Source organism: Capricornis sumatraensis, chromosome 22 (genome assembly GCF_032405125.1).
Source record: "Capricornis sumatraensis isolate serow.1 chromosome 22, serow.2, whole genome shotgun sequence".
Lineage (NCBI taxonomy): Eukaryota > Metazoa > Chordata > Mammalia > Artiodactyla > Bovidae > Capricornis > Capricornis sumatraensis.
Window position 1 is genome coordinate 33,309,056 of NC_091090.1, and position 21,441 is coordinate 33,330,496.

Here is a 21,441-nt window from a genome sequence, read left to right on the forward strand (position 1 = left end):
ATTTTGTAAACTCATGAAAAGAAATTTAAGTCATATGGTGTCACATTTTTTTCATTATCCTCCTCCTTCCCTCCCCCACCCAATTACTATACCCAGTCTCTTATGACTGGATGCCTAATTGCACACACTGCATAATTGTGTTTTGTTATTTCTCAAAACCTTTCTACCTTCCCTGCCACTTCCCTGCTATAGGTGAAACAAATTGAAGATAATGGAACTAATTAACAAAAGCCATCCTGAAGAGTTTATTCTAGTAGGTTTTGCTGACCATCCTTGGCTAGAGCTTCCTCTATTCATCATTCTGTTTATAACATACCCTATGGCCATGATGGGAAACATAGCCATTATTCTGGTGTCCAAGTTAGACCCCTGTCTGCACAGCCTCATGTATTTCTTCCTCACTAACCTCTTCTTTTTGGACATGTGCTACACCACAAGCATTGTCCCTCAGATGCTCTTTAACCTGGGAACGTCTAAGAAGACAATCAGCTATATGGGGTATGCTGTTCAGCTTTACTTCTTCCACATAATGGGGGCCACAGAATGTCTGCTTTTGGCTCTTATGTCTTTTGATCGCTACGTGGCCATCTGCAAGCCTCTACACTACACCCTCATCATGAATCAGCACATCTGTATCTTATTAGTGGCCACCATGTGGCTGAGTGGAATGACCTTTGCTATCTCAGAGGCCACTGTCACCTTACAGTTACCACTGTGTGGTCACAATACCCTGGATCTCTTGCTATGTGAGATTCCTGTTCTGATAAAGAATGCCTGTGGTGAAAAGGGTGTTAATGAGGTCACACTCTCTGTGGTATGTACTTTTATGTTAGTTGTACCGCTATGCTTAATTATTGTTTCCTATGCTTGTATCGAACATGCTGTATTTAAGATTAAATCTTTTGGGGGGAAGGAAAAAAGCCTTTGGGACATGTTCTTCCCATCTCATTGTAGTTTTCTTATTTTATGGCCCAGGTATCAGCATGTACCTTCAGCCCCCCCTCCTCCATCTCAAGAGACCAGCCCAAGTTCATGGCTCTCTTCTATGGAGTGGTGACTCCTGCACTCAACCCTTTCATCTACACTCTGAGGAATAAGGATGTAAAGGGGGCACTGGGCAATCTGATGAGGAGCATTTTCACTTCCAAGTGATAGTTGGTATACATCAAATGAAATTATTTAATCATTTAGTAGATTTATAGAGGTTTCTTTAATAACTCATTCTTGTCTCCTGTTTCACCAGATCATGTTAAATATTCTTGCAAAGAACATTATGCTTCTCATATTCTTTATGGTGTTAGGCAATGGTGATACTTGGCTAGTATGTACCAGTAATGGCTATGGTCCATGGGATCGCAAAGAGTTGGACACAACTGAGCAACTAAGCACAGCACAGCACAGCAATTGCACCTTGTTTGTGGAAAATATAAAAAATAGTTTCATTCCATACTGAAATTATAACTTAAGTATCAAAAATAAAAGATGCTAATAATGATATAAATTATAACATAAAAGCATTAGTTCAAGCTAATCATAATGACAACCATCAGTGGACTTCCTATGACCATTTCACCTAAGAAACATTTCATCCTCTCCGAAAGATTGGCCAGAGTAAGCAGGGAGCATGGTGCCATTGTGGATTCAGGATGAGGCACTCTAAACCTAGGCCAACCATTAATTAGTCTTGTAAGTTTATCAACCTCCATTTATCTAGATGCTTTGTTGTTTTTTTTTATTTTTTTCTTGTTGTGTATGCTCAGTCATGTCTAATATTTGTGACCCTATGTACTGTAGAACAACATGCTCCTCTGTCCATGGGATTTTCTAGGCAAGAATACTGGAGTGAGTTGCCATTTCCTACTCCAGGGATCTTCCTCACCCAAGGATCAAACCCACCTCCCAGTGTCTCCTGAATTGGCAGGTGAATTCTTTACCAACTACACCACCTGGGAAGCCCTATTTAGATGTTACTAGTTAATTAAAAACATATTGTCTATTGTACAACACAAGAAATATATCAATATTTTATAATAAGTATAAATAGAGTATACCCTTTAAAATTGTGAATCACTGTGTTGAATACCTATAACTTATATAATATTGTATATCAACTATATCTCAATATTTCAAATTAAAAAATACTTTATAACTTTTGTTTAATAAAACTGTGAAGTGTTCTGTATTTTTAACTAAAGAATGTATCATTAAATATTAAATAAAATATATGGACAAGACATGTGGATAAGTTTCTTAATGTTCCTTTTAAGCATGAGGCTTCCATGTTAGTGAGAGAAAAATGTAATGATATTAATGCTGAACCACAATGTGGAAACATATTCATGCAGAATCGTAACAGCCAGGAATGCCTTTTGAAACTGCAAGAACCAGTAAGAAAAAGAAATAATTTGTATTTCTAGAATGGAAAACAACTTGATTACTTCAACAATATTAGTGTATTTTTGATGCTTAGAATATGTATCATCAAATGTTGAAATTGTGAACCTTAGTGCAAGGATCCATACTCAACAGAAAACTTTGTCATAAAGTTACATTTCTGAAAGCAAATTAAAGATTTTATAGTTACCTGATATTGAATTAATATGGTGAGAAATCAACATAATGTTGTATAGTGAAAAATTAACAGGTATGAACAAGAGTCATTTGGACTTATCTGGAATATCTTCTGATATAATCAAGATTTATGGAAATTATTGGATGAGAATTCATATCTTATCCTGAACAAGAATCAACTGCAACCCAGATGCACTTTTTAAAAATATTTATATTTTATTTGTTTATTTAGCTGTGCCTGGTCTTAGTTGTGGCATGCAGGATATTTGATCTTTGTTGCATAATGTAAGATCTAGTTCCCTGACCAGAGATCAAACTTAGGCCCCTTGCATTAAGAGTGTGGAGTCTAAGCCACTGAACCCCAGACCTACATTTTTAAGCAGAGCAGATCATCTGGTGCTTAGTCCAATTCTTGAGACAAATGGACTTTGGTATATTTAGTTTGGAAAAAGTTCTAAGTAACTTTAAAATTGGCTGATGGGTGGCTGATTGCCAAAAAGTGTTTCTAAAGTTCACACACACACAGCAATGAAAACAAAAATTCTATGATGTCAAATAACATCTCTGATCATTTTTATTAAAGATATCTTTTGTCTAACAGTCTTACTTACAGAAAAATGGTAATTTTTAGAGTGGAGGGCAAAACCCAACAAGAGTTGTGTTGAAAGCTTATAGAGCTGTTAAGACTACTTCCTTAAATCATCTGCTACTTTGCAGGTCTATAAGATAACACATTTCAGAATTGTGAATGTCTTCCACACAGAATTCAATAGTGCTAAAATATACCTTCAGGTATGGGATTCTTACCCTCTTTAGTTTTAAACACACAATCTCATGACTCATACTCTAATCCAAAAACAGCAAGGAGCACACGAGGTCTTTTGGAGGTGACGAACATTTTACTATATTGTTTGTGGAAAGAGTATCATGGGCATAGACACGTCTAAACTCGCCACAATGTATCATTAAATATATGCAGCTTTTTGCTTACTAAGTATACCTCAATGGCAACCCACTCCAGTACTCTTGCCTGGATAATCCCATGGACAGGGGAGTCTGGTAGGCTGCAGACCATGGGGTCGCTAAGAGTCGGACACAACTGAGCGACTTCACTTTCCCTTTTCACTTTCATGCACTGGAGAAGGAAATGGCAACCCACACGACTGAAGTGACTTAGCAGCATACCTCAATAAATATCTTTAAAATAAATGTGAATATGCAACAAAGGAAGAATACTAATCTAATTCCAAACAAAGAGGAATAATTAAAGAGTTTTGCTAGGAACAGATGATAAAAAATTGAATATTTAGTAGAAATATGTATGAATATATCACTGACTGAGGGAACTTTATAATCAAAAAATGTTTAAGAGCTCACAACTATTTTCTTTGCATATCTAGGGGAAAAAAAATCTTAAAATTTGTATAGAAACACAACAGACCCCCAAATAGCCAAAACAATCTTTTAAGAAAGAAAAATGGAGCTGGATGAATCTGGCTCCCTTACTTTAGACTATTGCAGGCAGATTCTTACTGTCTGAGCCCCCAGGGAAGCCCATAGTATAAAGCTATAGTCATCAAAACAATATGGTGCTGGCACAAAGGCAGACATATAGATCAATGGGACAGGACAGAAAGTCCAGAAGTAAGCTCATGCAGCTATGATCAGTTAATCTGCAACAAAGGAGGCAAAGGTATAAAATGCAGAAGAGACCGTCTCCTCAATAAGTGGTGCTAGGAAAACTGGACAGTTACATGTAAAGGAATGATCAGAACATTCTCTAACATTATACATGGAAATAAACTCAAAATGGATTAAAGATCTAAATGTAAGGCCAGATACTACAAAACTCTTGGAGAAAAACATAGGCAGAACACCCTTTGACATAAATTACAGCAATAGTTTTTTTGGATCTATCTCCTAGATCAATGAAAATAAAAACAGAAATTAACAAATGGGACCTAATTAAACTGAAAATCTTTTGCAAAGCAATGGAAACCATAAACAAAATGAAAAGACAACCCACAGAAGGGGAGAAAATATTTGCAAATGATATGACTGAGAAGAGATTAATCTTGTTCAATATCAGTTCAGTATAAAAAAAAAACCAATCAAAAAAATGGACAGATTTAAATAGACATTTCTCCAAAGAAGACAAACAGATGACCAAAAGTACATGACAATATGCTCACCATAGCTAAACATTACAGAAATGGAAATCAAAACTACCAGTGATATCACCTCACACTAGTCGGAATGGTCATCATCAAAAGTCTACAAACAATAAATGCTAGAGAAGTTGTGGTGAAAAGGGAACTCTCCTTCAGTCTTGGTGGGAATGCAAATTGGTACAGTCACTGTGGAGAACAGTATAGAGGTTCATTAAACCGAAAACAGAACTACTTAATCATTCAGAAATTCCACTCCTGGGCACATACCCTGCTGCTGCTGCTGCTGCTGCTGCTGCTAAGTCGCTTCAGTCATGTCTGACTCTATGAGACCCCACAGACGGCAGCCCACCAGGCTCCCCCGTCCCTAGGATTCTCGAGGCAAGAACACTGGAGTGGGTTGCCATTTCCTTCTCCAATGCATGAAAGTGAAAAGGAAAAGTGAAGTCACTCAGTTGTGTCCGACTCTTAGCGACACCACGGACTGCAGCCTACCAGGCTCCTCGCCATGGGATTCTCCAGGCAAGAGTACTGGAGTGGGGTGGCATTGACTTCTCCATTTAATAAGACTACATTTAGCAAAGCAAACAATGGTTTAGAATAGGAGACACTAGAAACTTGACTAATTAAGATATTGTATCAATTTATGCAACAAGTGATAAATTCCTTGAGTAGGATAAGAGTATTAAAACATAAAAGAAGAAAAAAGTGTGAAATATTGCTGTAGGAGGCTGACTTAGAAATTTCTTGAATGTGGTTTCTCTTGGGAAGAGATAAGCCAAAGATAACGATGATGTTTTAAGTCTAGAGGACTAAGTAGGAGGTATTGATTTTATCAAATTTAATATCAAGAAGAGTAACTTTTGGAATAGAAGTTTTAAAAAATTCTAGAAAAACTAAAGTCAAATTCTAAGATTAAGTAAATATTTTATTATCTACAAGAAGAAAGGGACCTCAATTGCTACAAGACAGAATAAACATGCTTATGAAAGAGACCTTGACTAAAGGGATGAAGAGTTTTTAATTTTGTAAGATTTCCTTTTCTGGAGCAATTTTAAAAATTCAATCCATCCCAACTTAATATTATAACATTTTAGGATAAAAATTTTAAGCATATAATATATTGGTATATTATATGATAAATATTTTAATAAGAATTAATACTGGGAAGCCACAGTTGGACAATAGTAGGTTTTGCACATACTTCTAACTCAGAGTTTCTGATTCTCTTCAAGGAAAGCACTCTACAGTGAAATAAGAGTACTAAAGGAAAACAACTTTAAGTCTCAGATTTAAGGTTCTTTATGTAGATGCAGTGTGTTGCCTATTTTGGCATAGTGAGGAGAGGTTGGAGGCCAAGCTGGCAAAGAGAAGAGGGAGTATAGAAAGCTTTTGCAAGGAAACTACTCTAAAATTAGCTTCTGAAATTTCTTGCCCTTATCCCAATATCCTCCCATTTAGCAAACAGTAGAGTTAAGTGCACCTCTTAACTCTGTTAAGAGACCTCAGCTCTTTCTAATCTCAGAGGATTCATTATCTCAGATTGGAAAATCTTGAGTGAAACAAATAATCTAGGCATATTTCCATGAATTTCACAGGAAACTACCTTGAAAGAGACAGTAAAAACTACTGACTGAATCTGAGTTTATAATGACACTTTGGAGAAAGCAGTTCTAATGAGGTGGTTGAAACTGGAGCCGATTACACAGAGTGAAGTAAGCTAGAAAGAAAAACACCAATACAGTATACTAACATATATATATGGAATTTAGAAAGATGGTAATGATAACCCTGTATGCGAGACAGCAAAAGAGACACAGATGTATAGAACAGTCTTTTGGACTCTGTGGGAAAGGGAGAGGGTGGGATGATTTGAGAGAATGGCATTGAAACATGTATAATATCATATAAGAAACGAATCGCCAGTCTAGGTTTGATGCATGGTACAGGATGCTTGGGGCTGGTGCACTGGGATGACCCGGAGGGATGATGGGGTGGGGGGAGGTGGAAGGGGGGTTCAGGATTGGGAACATGTGTACACCTGTGGCAGATTCATGTTGATGTATGGCAAAACCAATACAATATTGTAAAGTAAAAAATAATAATAATAATAATAAAATAAATAAATAAATTGTTTTCACGGCTGGTTTAGATACATCAATATATCTCTTAGTATATAGTTCTTGTGTTGTTTGTTTATAGATTAATAAATATGTTAATGTTGATTACTTTCTATTTAATACGTTCCATTTGCACAAGAACAATTATTGGTCCAAACATTACATATTATAATATGCATAATAATTAAAAATAAGTGATTAGGAGTTATTTCAGCATCATGACAATGTAAGATGTTGTTCTTCCCCCCACCCCCTGCCACCTTTGAAAAAACTAATTGGACTTCCAACCGTGAGCAGAAGTGCTTCTGTGGGATTTGTGGGATCCAGCACTAAACACCAAGGGACCCAGGAGAAGTTTCACCCATGAGTGCATCCAGTAATAGGCAGACAGACCTCTGTATGGTCTGTGGGACCAGCAGAGCCAGTGAATCTATCTCAATCCCTTCAACAGTGTTGGAGTGAAATATGGAGACTGCTGACCAGGGCAGATACCAACAGGTGAGAGAAAGTTTGCTGCAGCTCAGCCTTCTCAGGGGGAGAATCCAGCATACCATGAAGCAAAAGAGAGAGAAAGAGAGAGAGTTTGAACATAGTGGAGTGGAGACAAAGAGCTTTAACAGACTACTCATCCCCCAAGGTGTCACCGTTGAACAATATCCCACAGTGATCTATCCCATGGTGAAATAGAAGAGCAGTTTTCAGTGCTCACCTACACCAGTTGTGCAGGATGCTGTTAGAGAAACCTATTTCTCTCCAGCAGCACCAAGAGTACTAAGTGGGACCTCCATGTCCATGGGGAAGTGAGATATTTGGAAAGAAGCAGATAAAAATGAAAAGAGGCATGGTTTCAGTTGACTGGGCTCAGGACTTCAGTAGGAAGTCTGCCTATGAACCCCTGAGAGGAATTTATTCCAAAATCTCCAGCAGGTATGTAAGTACCCCCACTGCCCCAAGTGCTAAACCCATGCCTCTTCCAATGCTTCAGCTGCCTCTTTGTACACTGCCAAATCTGAAAGTGATAGCATATCTTTTAAAGGGAATGCCATCAGAAAAACAAACAAGGACCTGTGGGCAAAGGAGAAACCTCAAAATTGAGCTATAGAGGCCCCTCTGGAAAACAAATGTTTCCAGCAGCCAGTGTGGTGAATTGAAAGAACCAGAGAAGGCATACGTATTTACAAATGCTGCCACAAGATGGAACAGGGTGTGTTATGGATATATCCAATATAAAGGCAGAGAAAACCCCAGATATAACAAATTCAGAAAAAGTATACCCCATCTGAAGCGAACTAGGAAAGATTTGAGAAAGTGTCTGCTAAAAGCATCAATGCAAAACTACAGGAAATATGAAGAATGAAGGAAACATGAAGAATGAAGAAAACATATCCTCACCAAAAAATAGAAATAATCCGCAACAACCTAGCTCCAAGGTAAGGAATATAGCTATCTAACTGATAAAGAATTCAAAACTATTTTGAGGTAACTCAATGAGCCTCAGGAAAAAAAGGTAGTTCAACTAAATCAGAAAAATACATGAACAAAATGAGAAATTTAGCAAAGAGAAAGAATGCATAAAAAAACTAAATGAAATTCTGGAGCTGAAAAATTCAATGAACAAAATAAAAAATGCTAAAGAGAGCTCTACAGAATAGAACAAATGAGACACAGAATAAGAAAGCTAGCAGACAAGACTGAAATAACTAAATCAGAGAAGAACAAAATAAAAAGAATGAAAAAGAGAAAAGAAAGGCTGCATGATATATGGGATTTCTTCTAGAGAGAACATATTAATCAGAATTTCACAAGGAGGAAAGAGGAAGTAGAAAGTTTGTTTAAAGGAACATCTGAGACCTTCTCAAACCTGTGGAGAGACTAGTCTAAGTTCAGAAATTAATCGATCGCCTCCTTATCTCAATGCAAAAGGCCTTCTTTAAGACACATTTTAATGAAACTGTCCAAAATTAAAGACAGAGAATCTTAAAACCGGCCAGAGAAAAAAGAATGTAGTCTACAAGTGAATTCCCATTAGGCCATTAGCCAGTTTCCTAGCAGGAAACCCTACAGGTCAGGAGAGAGTAGAAAGATATATTCAAGGTGATGAAAGAAAAAATAAATGTCTACAATGAATACTCTATCTGACAAAGTAAATAAGAAAAAGAGATAAAGCTTTTACTAGATTAAAAAAAAATGGAAGGAGTTCTTCACCACTAGATCTGACTTTCAAGAAATGATGCAAAGAGTTATTCAAGCTAAAATAAATTTATGATAAAACTGACATTAAATCATGGGACACATTGGTAAAAATTAAACACACACAGATGTGGAAAATTCTAAAACTGTAAGGAGATGGTGTGTTAAATACACTTAAATATAGAAAAAAAAATCAAAAGAAAAGATATTCAAAATAACTATAGCTACTATAATTTGTCAGTTAATACACAATATAAAAAGAAATTATGACACCAAAAATATAAAAGAGAATAAAATGGTAGAGCTAATTTAACTGATCAAAGTTAAGTTGCTTTCTGATTGATAGGGACTGTTTAATCTATACAATGTTTTATGTAATCTTCATAGTAACCACAAAGCAAAAACTTAATGTAGATTCACAAAAGATAAAGAAAGGACAACCATCAGGACTTATACTATAGACACACACAGGCTTAAGGTGAAGAAATAGAAAAAGATACTCCATGCAAGCAGAAACCAAAGGAAAGTGGGGGTAGCTATAGTTACATCACAAAATAAACTTTATCCAAAACTGCAATGAGAGACATTGAATAATGATAAAGGGGTCCATTCATCAAGAAACTATAACAATTGCAAATATTTATATACCCAACCCTGATGCAGCTAAATGAATTAAGCAAATACTAACAGATCTGAAGGGCGAAATAGACAACACTACAATACAGTAATAGTAGGGGACTTCATTTTCAGCAATGGGTACATTACTCAGAAAGAAAATCAATTTTAAAAATTGGATTTGAACCATACTTTATACTTTATACCAATTGGACCTAACAGACTTTCATGTACATCCCATCTATCAGCACAAGGATAAACATTCTCTTCAAGTGTACATAGAACATTCTTGCAAGATAGATCTGATAAGTCTATGAAATTTTTCTTTTAAGTATTTTTGTTTGTGAATTGTAATTGGAATATGGTGGATTTGTATCTGAAAAGTTAGGCAGTGAGAGACTAGGGTACTGCATGCGGTATCCCAAATAGTGGTATTTCCATAAATGCAAGATGGTTCAAAGAACTCAGTTATGTCTTTTACATTTTTTAAAGTTTTTGTTTTCCTCTGTGATGGTTCACTCTATGTGGCCCCAATTATTTACTAAAAGTTCTTTTATAGACATGATTCTTGGCCCTTCATTTTCTGGAAAGTAGCTTAAGCATAATTGAATATACCCCATATACACCTAGTTGGAGATAAAGACTGAATCACAGATAAACAAAGGAGAATCAGAATCAATGTAACTGCAAGCCATACAGGAAATTAAGGGGAAGATTTTGGATGTGTTTTTCATTTTAATACTTTAGGAAATAGGGTTTGAACCAATCATACCTAAACTTTAAAGCCCTCAAAAACTACAACTGATATTTGAGTTACCATTCAAAATTCAGGTTTTGCCAAGATTTTACTTTAAATTTAATTATTCTTCAGCTCAATGTGGATTCAGTTTATTTTTTTATGTGGATTCAGTTTAAAGTGTTATATACATAGTATACATTTCAGATAGAGATGGCAATAATACAGGTAATAAAATTATACTTTGATAAAAATACATTTATTTGGAAAATGTGTCAGTTGATTTTAATAATGAACTTTCTAACCACAAATATTCAAATCAGATTGAGTTTGAAAAGGAACAAACAACTAGCATTTTCATACAGCTTTTTATCACAAATATTTTCTAATATATTTTCACATAATTCTTTCAAATACCCATCAGATTCATGAACTCATTTTTCAAGAGCCTAGTACTCAGTCAACTCAGACATTCTTTATTGCTTCTTAAGTTAAGCAGGTGCACCATGCTCTAACTTCACTTAACAAAACCTAGCCTAGGATGACCACTACTCTATGTGCTATATAGCACAGCTTTGCAACTTATTTTCACATCTCATTGACTTGAAAAAAAAAGGAAAATATGAGGGGCATTATTTGAAAGCCCTTTTTGGTACAATTCATTAAAATTATTTTCTTACTAATGATAATGGAATATTAAAGAATACACCAAAATTTTTTTCAATATTAACTAGTATTCAAAAGAGAATAACAGTGTTGGAGAAAAGATTTATCTTTCATTAAACCAAAGACAGAAGAAAAAGTTTATGACAAATATTGCCTATAAAGAGAGAAACTGAAAGACATATTCAGTCATTTTAAATTATGAATATCATCTCTCCATAGGAATTTTACATCTAAATTTTATCAATTTTTACAACAAATTCTATGCCTCATCTTCAGTTAAGGATATTTTAATTAGATTTCTGCACTGAAAAAATTCATATTGATGTTGATTTTACATGGCTGTTGTATCCACTGAAGAGTGATTAGTATTTAGGCAGACTGTGTTTCATTCCTATCTGCTACCATGAACTCTGTGACCTTGTAAGAGTACACAATAAGTGCTAATAGAGTGAGTGAATGAAAGAAGGGTTGATATGTGGATGGGTAGATGAACTATTGGTGAAAAAGATGCTCCATTATACCATTACTGTCACAAGTATACTAGATCATTCTCACCCCCACTAATCTCTTTACGGCCCCTCTTACATCTTTGTTTCTGAGGGTGTAGATTAAAGGGTTAAGGCTAGGTGTGACAACAGTATAAAAGAGGGCAATGAACTTGCCTTGATCTTGAGAATTTCCTGATGGTGGCTGGAGGTACATGCATAGGGCTGGAATGAAAAAAAAGGGATATGACCATAAGATGGGCTCCACACGTCCCAAAGACTTTCTGGAGTCCACTTGTTGATTGCATCCTCAGCACTGCCCGGGTAATGGCACCATAGGAGCTGAGAATGAGGATGAGAGGTACCAGAACAAAAATGGAGCTCGTGACCATGAGGGTTAGCTCATTAGCACGGGTATCAACACATGACAGTCGAAGCAGTGCTGGAACTTCACAGAAGAAATGGTCCACTTGGCGATGACCACACAGGGGTACCCAAAAGGTAAACAAGAAGTGAAGTGCTGAGTTGGTAAAGCCACTTATCCAACAAGCCACAGCCAACAGTTGGCAGAAACGAGGGTGCATGAGGACAGTATAATGCAAGGGTCTACACACAGCTGCATAACGGTCATAGGACATCACCATCAGTAGAACACATTCTGTGGTTCCCAAAGCAAGGGAAAAATAAAGTTGAATCATACAGCCATTGTAAGAGATGGTTTTTAGTGGGCCCCAGAGGTTGATTAGCAACTGAGGAATGGAGCTTGTGGTGTAGCAGAGATCCAGAAAAGAGAGATTTGAGAGGAAGAAGTACATGGGAGTATGGAGATGGGAGTCCAGGTATGACAAGATAATGATGAACAGGTTGCCTATCAATGTCATCAAGTAGAACATCAAGACAACCACAAAGAGAACTAACTCAAGCTGAGGCCAATCAGAAAAACCCAGTAGAATAAAGTAGTCTTCAGAACTTGCATTGATTCTTTCCATCATCATGCATTTCTTGTTACCTAAGGAAAGAATTGTGTTGTGCTGTGCTAATTTGCTTCAGCTGTGTCTGACTCTTTGTGACCCTATGGACAGAAGCCCACCAGGCTCCTCTGTCCATGGGATTCTCCAGACAAGAATACTGGAGTGGGTTGCCATTTCCTGCTCCAGGGGATCTTACCAATTCAGGGATCAAACCTGTGTCACTTTCATCTGTTGTCAGGTGGGTTCTTTACCTCTAGCGCCACCTGGGAAGTCCAAGGAAAGAACTACATACACTCAAATAAAGTGTGGAACTTCTCCAAGAACCATAGAAACACTTAGAAAAGAAACAGAAGCCAGATCAAAGAATTGAATACCACTATTCAATTCTAAGACAATGTGGGCATTAAGAAAAACTATGATGCTAATGAATTGAAAGAAATAAGACTCCACAAACTAATACTGACAAATTTTTTAAAGGATAAAGAAATAGTGGAGAAGGATTTCTCCCAGCAGGATCCTAATTAATAAATATAGAAGAAATAGCAGAACTAGAAAAACATAAATGGACGCTAATAACCAGTAAATCAAAATATGATGAGAAAAGGATATTTACATAGTCTAAAATATCCCTTCACAAATTACACATTAATTACAAAATGAAAAGTATTAGACTTTACAATAGGAAAACCTGGCGGACATCACCATAGTCAGGTAATCATGCTGATATCACCAGTGTTGAGACAAACCAACATCATGTGACTACTAATGTGATGCTCTGAATATGACATAATTTTACTTCAGTCATATTCCAGCCAAAACTTGATGTTAAAAATGAAGAAACAAGAGACAAACTCATGTTGAGACAAGATGGAGAAAATAATTGGCCTGCACTCTTCAAAAATATCAAATTTAAGGGAGACAAAGGCTAAGGAACTTGTTCAGCTTAAAGGAGGACAAAAAGGCATGATATCTAAATGTGTAAGTCTGTACTAGGAAAAAAATAGACATTAACTACATTTTGAGACAATTGGAGAAATATGAAAATGAACTATAGGTTAGATAATAATATAGTATCCATGTTCAATTTTCTTATTTTGTTAACTATACAATGATTATGTAAAATAGCGTTCCTATTCTTAGGAAATAAACAATAGAATTTGGCAGAAAAGAACATGGTATCTCTAAATTAGACTATTATGATCCAGAAAAAAAAGATACCATAGATAGATAATAGATAAATAGTGATAGGTAAATAGAAATTAATATATTTATACATAGATAATAGATATATACATAGATGGTAGATACATAGATTCATATGTGATAGATAGATATAGATAGATGAGAGAGAAAGAAAGAGATAATAGAATAAGTCTTTCAGGCAGAATGCAAACTATTGCTGAATCTACTTAAAGATTAATGGTAGTTCTTTATACCACTTTAGCACATTTTCTGTAAATTCAATATAAAATAAAAAGTAACAAAAAAGTTACAAAGTATTTTTTACTTTTATGTTTCATCCAGACATTTGTGTTGTTATTCTTAACTGTTGAGTTATTCTTCTTAACTGTTGAGTTATTCTTACTCATCTAAGCAAGACATCTATGTTAAAAGTAACTTGAAAAACTCCTAATATACCAACAGAAGAAAATTTCCATGAAACAATCTTTTTTTTAAAACAAATAGCTTTAGTTTTATTTTCATCATTTTCAGGCAATTTCTGAAAATTATAGAAAACAGAATAATTGCAATCCCAATAATCTTACATATAGATGAAAAGATATGAATAACATCAAATTTATTTGTGATTTCAAAATGCTTATATAGGGTGAAAATATTGAGCTTCAAGTAAATATTTTTATAGAAAAACTTTATCTCCCTATTTTTTACTTGCACTCACAATTTATTTCTAAACTAAAAGCTAAATAGAGGTACAAAAAAGAGACAGAAACACATGGACATCAACTTATGGTTACTCATGATACAAACAAAGCTGAAAATCTTAGTTCACGTGTCTAGATCTGTGAAATAGATGGGAGAAAGAGTAATAAAATGCCTTTTAAAGGACATAAAACATAACTGATTTGAAAAGAGGTATCTTTAGAAAAAGGAAGATATAAAGTCATCCTGAGAACAAAGAAGCATGGAAGAATGTGAGGTTGGGGGAAGATGGAGAGGAATCCGACTACTGGTGCTGAAAGTTTAAAGTTTGCTCCTGTGTATCACAGGGCTAAGACACCTGAACACGGGGCCTCAAGGAAGTTTTCATATTATTTCTTTCCTCTAGGACAGTAACTGAGACCGTATTCAAATTCTGCTCATAATCTATAATGTCTACATATATTTTTATTCTCCAACTTAGAGAAGAATTCTGAATGTTTATTGAAACCATTAAATGACTCTGTCATTTTATATATTTAACCTAGAGAACCTTAGGTTTCTTTTTGTTAAAAATAATAATAATAATAAAGTGCATTTCATAAATAGTTATGATTCCTAAGTGATTTTTTTTCTTTTGTGGGTTTTCAGTCTTTCATAGGAAAGATCAATACCATCTTTTGTTGTATAGTTACTATGACAAGGCATAATAACCACTATTTAAATATCCCTCCTTCTCTCTGTGAATGCTTTGCCTCACTCGACACTGACACATCATATCTGCTTCCCTTCTTCCATAGCCAATTTTTTCTCTCCCACTTTCTAATAAGCTATTGGCCAAAATAAGTAAAAATCACAGCAGAGCCATCTATGGTTGCCTCTATTGCCTGTGTGTGTGCTCAATCATATCTGACTTTTTGTGATCCCATGGACTATATCCCACCATGTTCCTCGGTTCATGGGATTCTCCAGGCAAGAATACTGGAGTGGGTTGCCATTTCCTACTCCAGGGGATCCTCCCGACTCAGGGATCAAGCCCACGTCTCTTGCACCTCCTGCGTTGGTAGGCAGATTCTATACTATCACACCACTTGGGAAGCCCCCAGTTATCTCTACTGGGGTCTTTTAATTACTCATGTTTTATAAGTGTAATTCCTCAAAAAGCTGTGAGCAACAGCTAATTTGTTGAGTTTCAGCATGAAAGTTAGAAATAGTTTAACCCCACAATAGTAAGACTGATTCAGGCCTTTAAACCCTTAATTATTCACTAGTTACACTAACCTAGACTACTTTCTGTAGCTCAGAAACCATGCAAGAGAGTCAGATATTACATTACTTAAAAAGAAAATTTTGTAATTAAACAGAAGATTAACATAAAGAACTTTAAGTTATGGAAGGAGAATAACTATAAAGATGCAACTAGAACTCTAAATGAATCTTGGACCAAGAGACAATATCTAAGAAAGGACAAGCTTGGAAAGAGGCACTTCCTGCTTAAGGCTACAGGTCAGACCTCACCAGAGAAGGTGTTGTTGAGCCCACTGGATAATGAAGTTCACCATGGCTGAATCAAAAGGTAGCAATGATCAAATAGTGAATTATGAAGATTACATCACGTAGAGATCACTGCCTCTTGAGAGATGATAGAAAAATCTAGAGATTATTTTTCAATTGCCCTAGAAGGGAAATAGTACATCATGAGAAATATAAACCCAGATTCAGTCATTGCTTCTTCTATTGTGGATATAACTTTCTTCTTCTGGTTCAATTGCCTAAAAATCTTAGTATATTGATTAAAAAACAGTGACAGCCATATCTTAATCTGTTGCATGATCCATCCTTCAACATACTAATAAATGTTAGAGAGGAATATGAGATAAGAGACAAAAAAAAGAAAAACAGATGTAAGTAGAGAAAAAGTAAGAACTTTATGGTTTACTTTACTTCTTACCAGAGGAGACAGAAATAAAGACCTCATTGAAGGTTGCTTTCATGGGTTATGAAATGAAATATCTCTTCTCTTTTTTAAACTAAGATAGATGGAAGAAATAGTGGTGGACACAAATCTCTTTTTCCCCATTCCCATACCCCTGGCGAGGTTGTTTTTTCTTATATTAGTCCTTTAATACTCTCACCTAGTGCTTAAGTAATACTCAAAAAATTCTTTCCACTTCTGTCCTTCCTGTGTCTGTCCTCGTTCCCTATATTTGTCTACACAATCTATGCCCTCTATCAGTCCTATGTGTGGACTGATCTGAACTCTAGTTTTCATCTCTTGGAAATCACCAGCATAAATGGCTGTGTGTATCATATATTCTAATCTACTACATCAATATAGAAAAGCAGAGTCTGAAAATTACTGTGATTATCATTGCTACATAACACAGAGTCCTGAGTCTACTGAAAAGATCTGGTTTTAGCTGGAAGGAGGACGTCATTAGAGCATTCACTGTGTCAGGGGATGGACCTCCCCTTTCCTAGAGCAAATAGTGCCTTTATGGAAACAAAAGAATAAACCCTTGCTTTTCTTAACTGGGGTCAGGGACTTTGGTAAGTCCCAAAGCAGCAATTAATGCCCTTCAAAGAGTTGTCCTAGTTAGAACAGTTTCTAAGGAATACCTTCAACATGATACCATAAAGTTGTACTAAGATAACAATATCACTAGTAAACATGTTTTAAGCCTGCTGTATAGGGAAGGGGATAAGTTGTCCTGAAGTTTCTTCCTGATTTCTTCATCATTCTAAGGGCCAAATTTAAAGGAATATTTGTCAGAGGTAGTCTAATGGGGAGGTGGAAAGGGAAGCATGAAACATTTCTAAAAACAGAATCCATAGGCTTCCTTGGTGGCTCAATGGTAAAGAACCCTTCTGCCATTGCAGGAGACACTGGTTCAATCCCTGATTCAGGAAGATCCCACATACCTTGAAGAAACTAAGCCTGAGAGTCACAACTGTTGAGCCTGTTCTCTAGAGCCCAGGAGTCACAACTACTGAGCTCACATGCTGTAGCTATTGAAGCCTGCGCACCCTAGAGCCAGTGCTCCACAAGAAGAGAGGCCACTGCAATGAGAAGACTGCCCACTGCAACTGGAGAGCAGCCCCAGCTCACTGCAACTAAAGAAAGGCCAGGCAGCAATGAAGACACAGTAAAGTCAAAAATAAATAAATAAATAAAATTTTAATGGAATACATAAAGACTAAACTTTATTAATTTAATTCTTCCTGCCAACATTTTTAAGCTTCAAGGCCAAGTTTTTTTTTTTTAATTTCTTTCTTTTTTTTTTTTTAATTTTAAAATCTTTAATTCTTACATGCGTTCCCAAACATGAACCCCCCTCCCACCTCCCTCCCCATAACATCTCTCTGGGTCATCCCCATGCACCAGCCCCAAGCATGCTATATCCTGCGTCAGACATAGACTGGCGATTTGATTCTTACATGATAGTATACATGATAGAATGCCATTCTCCCAAATCATTCCCCCCTCTCCCTCTCCCTCTGAGTCCAAAAGTCCGTTATACACAGCTGTGTCTTTTTTCCTGTCTTGCATACAGGGTCGTCATTGCCATCTTTCTAAATTCCATATATATGTGTTAGTATACTGTATTGGTGTTTTTCTTTCTGGCTTACTTCACTCTGTATAATCGGCTCCAGTTTCATCCATCTCATCAGAACTGATTCAAATGAATTCTTTTTAATGGCTGAGTAATACTCCATTGTGTATATGTACCATGGCTTTCTTATCCATTCATCTGCTGATGGACATCTAGGTTGTTTCCATGTCCTGGCTATTATAAACAGTGCTGTGATGAACATTGGGGTACATGTGTCTCTTTCAATTCTGGCTTCCTCGGTGTGTATGCCCAGCAGTGGGATTGCTGGGTCATAAGGTAGTTCTATTTGCAGTTGTTTAAGGAATCTCCACACTGTTCTCCATAGTGTGCAACAAAGGAAAATATAAGCAAGGTGAAAAGACAGCCTTCAGAATGGGAGAAAATAATAGCAAATGAAGCAACTGACAAACAACTAATCTCAAAAATATACAAGCAACTTATGCAGCTCAATTCCAGAAAAATAAACGACCCAATCAAAAAATGGGCCAAAGAACTAAATAGACATTTCTCCAAAGAAGACATACGGATGGCTAACAAACACATGAAAAGATGCTCAACATCAGTCATTATTAGAGAAATGCAAATCAAAACCACAATGAGGTACCACTTCACACCAGTCAGAATGGCTGCGATCCAAAAATCTGCAAGCAATAAATGCTGGAGAGGGTGTGAAGAAAAGGGAACCCTCCTACACTGTTGGTGGGAAGGCCAAGTTTAGTACTGCAAAAGTATTGAAAAAAATCTTTGAAGACCATTTAAACTGTAACTAAGATGGTAACTACCAAAACTCAGAAACATAACAAAATTATTTAATATTTCCAAAACTTTTTTCTCAGTAATTTCCCTTGATGTCTTGTCAAGAGTTTTGCCATAATATATAAACAACTGAAATTACCTTAGATTACTAATCTACATCCAATAATTTACTTGCTACTATTAAAGTACACCACGAGTTTATAAATTAGTGAACATTTTAAAATTGTTATATTGTTTCTAGCTAACATAATTCATCTGTAGAAAGAAAATTTTGGTTTAGAAATCATATATGTAATAAAATTACATTTTAAAAACTGTAATCTTTAGGAGAGCAATTGGGTGTTTCTTTTTCTATTTAACAGAAATATCAGAAAATAGACTTTATGTTTCAGTGGTCTTAATTGTGAAAATTAATAAGAAAAATATATAAATGTTTCCCCAGTGCTTAGTACATAATTATTTAATACATATTTGAATAGATATTTTAATAAACACCTCTATTTCTTTGTTATTCTTTATTTTAGATATTTAAAGTATTACAATAGAACACCTGTATTCCTACAGCTAGAATCATCAACTATTACTTTTGTTGTATTTATTGCAATCATTTTTTAGAGGCTATCTACAACCAGTCTAGAGCATTGTAAGATCAAGAGGAAACATACACTTTGAGAAATAGACTGGATTTGAATCAAGATGGCAGAGTACAAGGATGTGGAACTCATCTCCCCTCACACATTTATGTGGAAAAATTCTCACTGAAAACTACCTGGAGATGACCAGAGAGACTCTTGTACAAGCAAGGCTACAAGAAAGGTAAAGGCAGAATCAAATCAGAAACAAAGACAGGCAATTAAGTCAGGTCCTATGTCCCTAGGAGGGGACTCAGAGGAAAAGGAAGATTACAAAGGAGAAGACCCTCCATGAGGAGTGAGCAGCTCAAGTTACATCTTGGACACCCCAGTCCTGGGGTCTGACTAAGGGAAGAGGAGCTCCCTTGGCTGTTTGCAGGCTCAAAGGGACTAAGAAATGGGCTATGGGAAACCTCAACTCAGTTTGGGAATAGTGCAAAAATGCTTCTATCTTCCCAAAGCAAGGTGGAAAGGGCAGAACAAAACCATGAGGTTGACTGGCTTCACACACAAATGCCCCAGTGAATATCCTACCCTGAACTGAGCTAACACTCCAGCACAGCTAGAGTTTCTCACTGCAGCTCCACTCTGGAGCAGCAGCTGCCACAACAAAGGGGAAAGCTCACTGTGAGATGCTAAATGTAGCTCCAAGCCTGAACAGGAAGAAGGCAACCATTACTGGAATTTGCACAGGCAGCACATCACAAGGAGACCATATGTCTGAGAGTGGCCAGACCACCATACACAATACACTGACTTTTGCCAAATAAACACACCAGACCCTCTTGCTCCAGCACTGCTCTCCTCTGGGGCTTCAGGAACTTGAGACCCACCATACCCCCAAAAGGACTGTGATGGCCACTGAGCAAAGAGGAAGAAGCACTGGGTCATACCTGGCTCTGGTCCCAGCCCCTTCAGTTCTGAGTCCATCCCCTAACAAGGTGATAGCTCTCAGTGCACCCTGAGGAAAGATATGACTTGTGTTCAGGTCAAACCCAGTTCTGCCATCAAAGCCACTGGTCCCATGGAGATTATACAGGGACACTCCTATATAAGAACACCTCTTCAAGGCCACCATGGATAACTTTTTCATCTAATTTCATAGAGACAGAGGAAGTTAAGCAAAATAAGAAGACAGAGTAATTTCTCTCAATTGAAATGGAAAGAGAAAATTTTAAAAAAGAAACAGCTACTGAGATGGAAATCAATTTTACTAGACAAAGAATTAAACACATTAGTAATAATAGTAGTAACTGAATTGGGGAAATGAATAGCTGAACACAGTAAGAATTTTAACAAGGAACTAAAATTATAAAAAATATCAGTAACAACTGAAGAATACAATAACTATAATGATAACACAAGAAGAAAAGAGTAGCCAGACTAAGTGATACAGAAGAGTGTATAAATCAACTAAAAGATAGATTAATGGAAATCACTAAATGAGAATAGCAAAAAGAAAACTAAATTTTTTAAACTGAAAACAATTTAAAGGCTCTGTAGGTCAATATCAAGGTACTAGCATTCACATTATAGGGATCCCAAACAGAGAAAAGAGAGAAAAAAGTGTGGAAAATGTAAATGTGCAGCTGCATCTTGAAGCAAGCGGAGCTGGAGTGTTCCCTAGGCGCAGGCTGGAACCCGAGCCTGGGGGGCAGTCTTGGGAAACTGGCCAGCCACTTATGCAGTTTTCAGTCCTCCTTCTTCTCACTGACTGAGGAGCAAGCAAGTGTGCATGTGTTCCTAAAGAGTGGGGTCCAAGCTTTCCACAGCCTTTCTGTTAGTCCCACTGGCTCTCCAACCAGTCAAGGGGGCTCACCTTCTCTGTGCAGGATCCCAGGGTGGGAGGCAGTCAACATCTGTCTGGAACCACTCATTCTCTGGGGAGGATCTCTGCCCATGTAATCTCTCTTTTCCTCTGAGTCTCCACCCAGGACACAGGTCCCAACCGGATGGCTTCTCTTCCTACCCAATTCCATATGGATATTTCTTACAGTCTTGGTTGCAGGAGTCTCTCTCTGAGTTTCCAATTAGTTTGC

At 36.5% G+C, this 21,441-nt stretch overlaps 2 pseudogenes; one reads left to right on the forward strand and one right to left on the reverse strand.

Moving 5' to 3' along the window:
- Nucleotides 1–211: 211 nt before the first annotated feature.
- On the forward strand, nt 212–1,152 carry LOC138069728 (olfactory receptor 2B11-like; annotated as a pseudogene).
- A 10,454-nt stretch (nt 1,153–11,606) lies between these two features.
- Nucleotides 11,607–12,550, reverse strand: LOC138097976 (olfactory receptor 2J3-like; annotated as a pseudogene).
- Nucleotides 12,551–21,441: the final 8,891 nt, after the last annotated feature.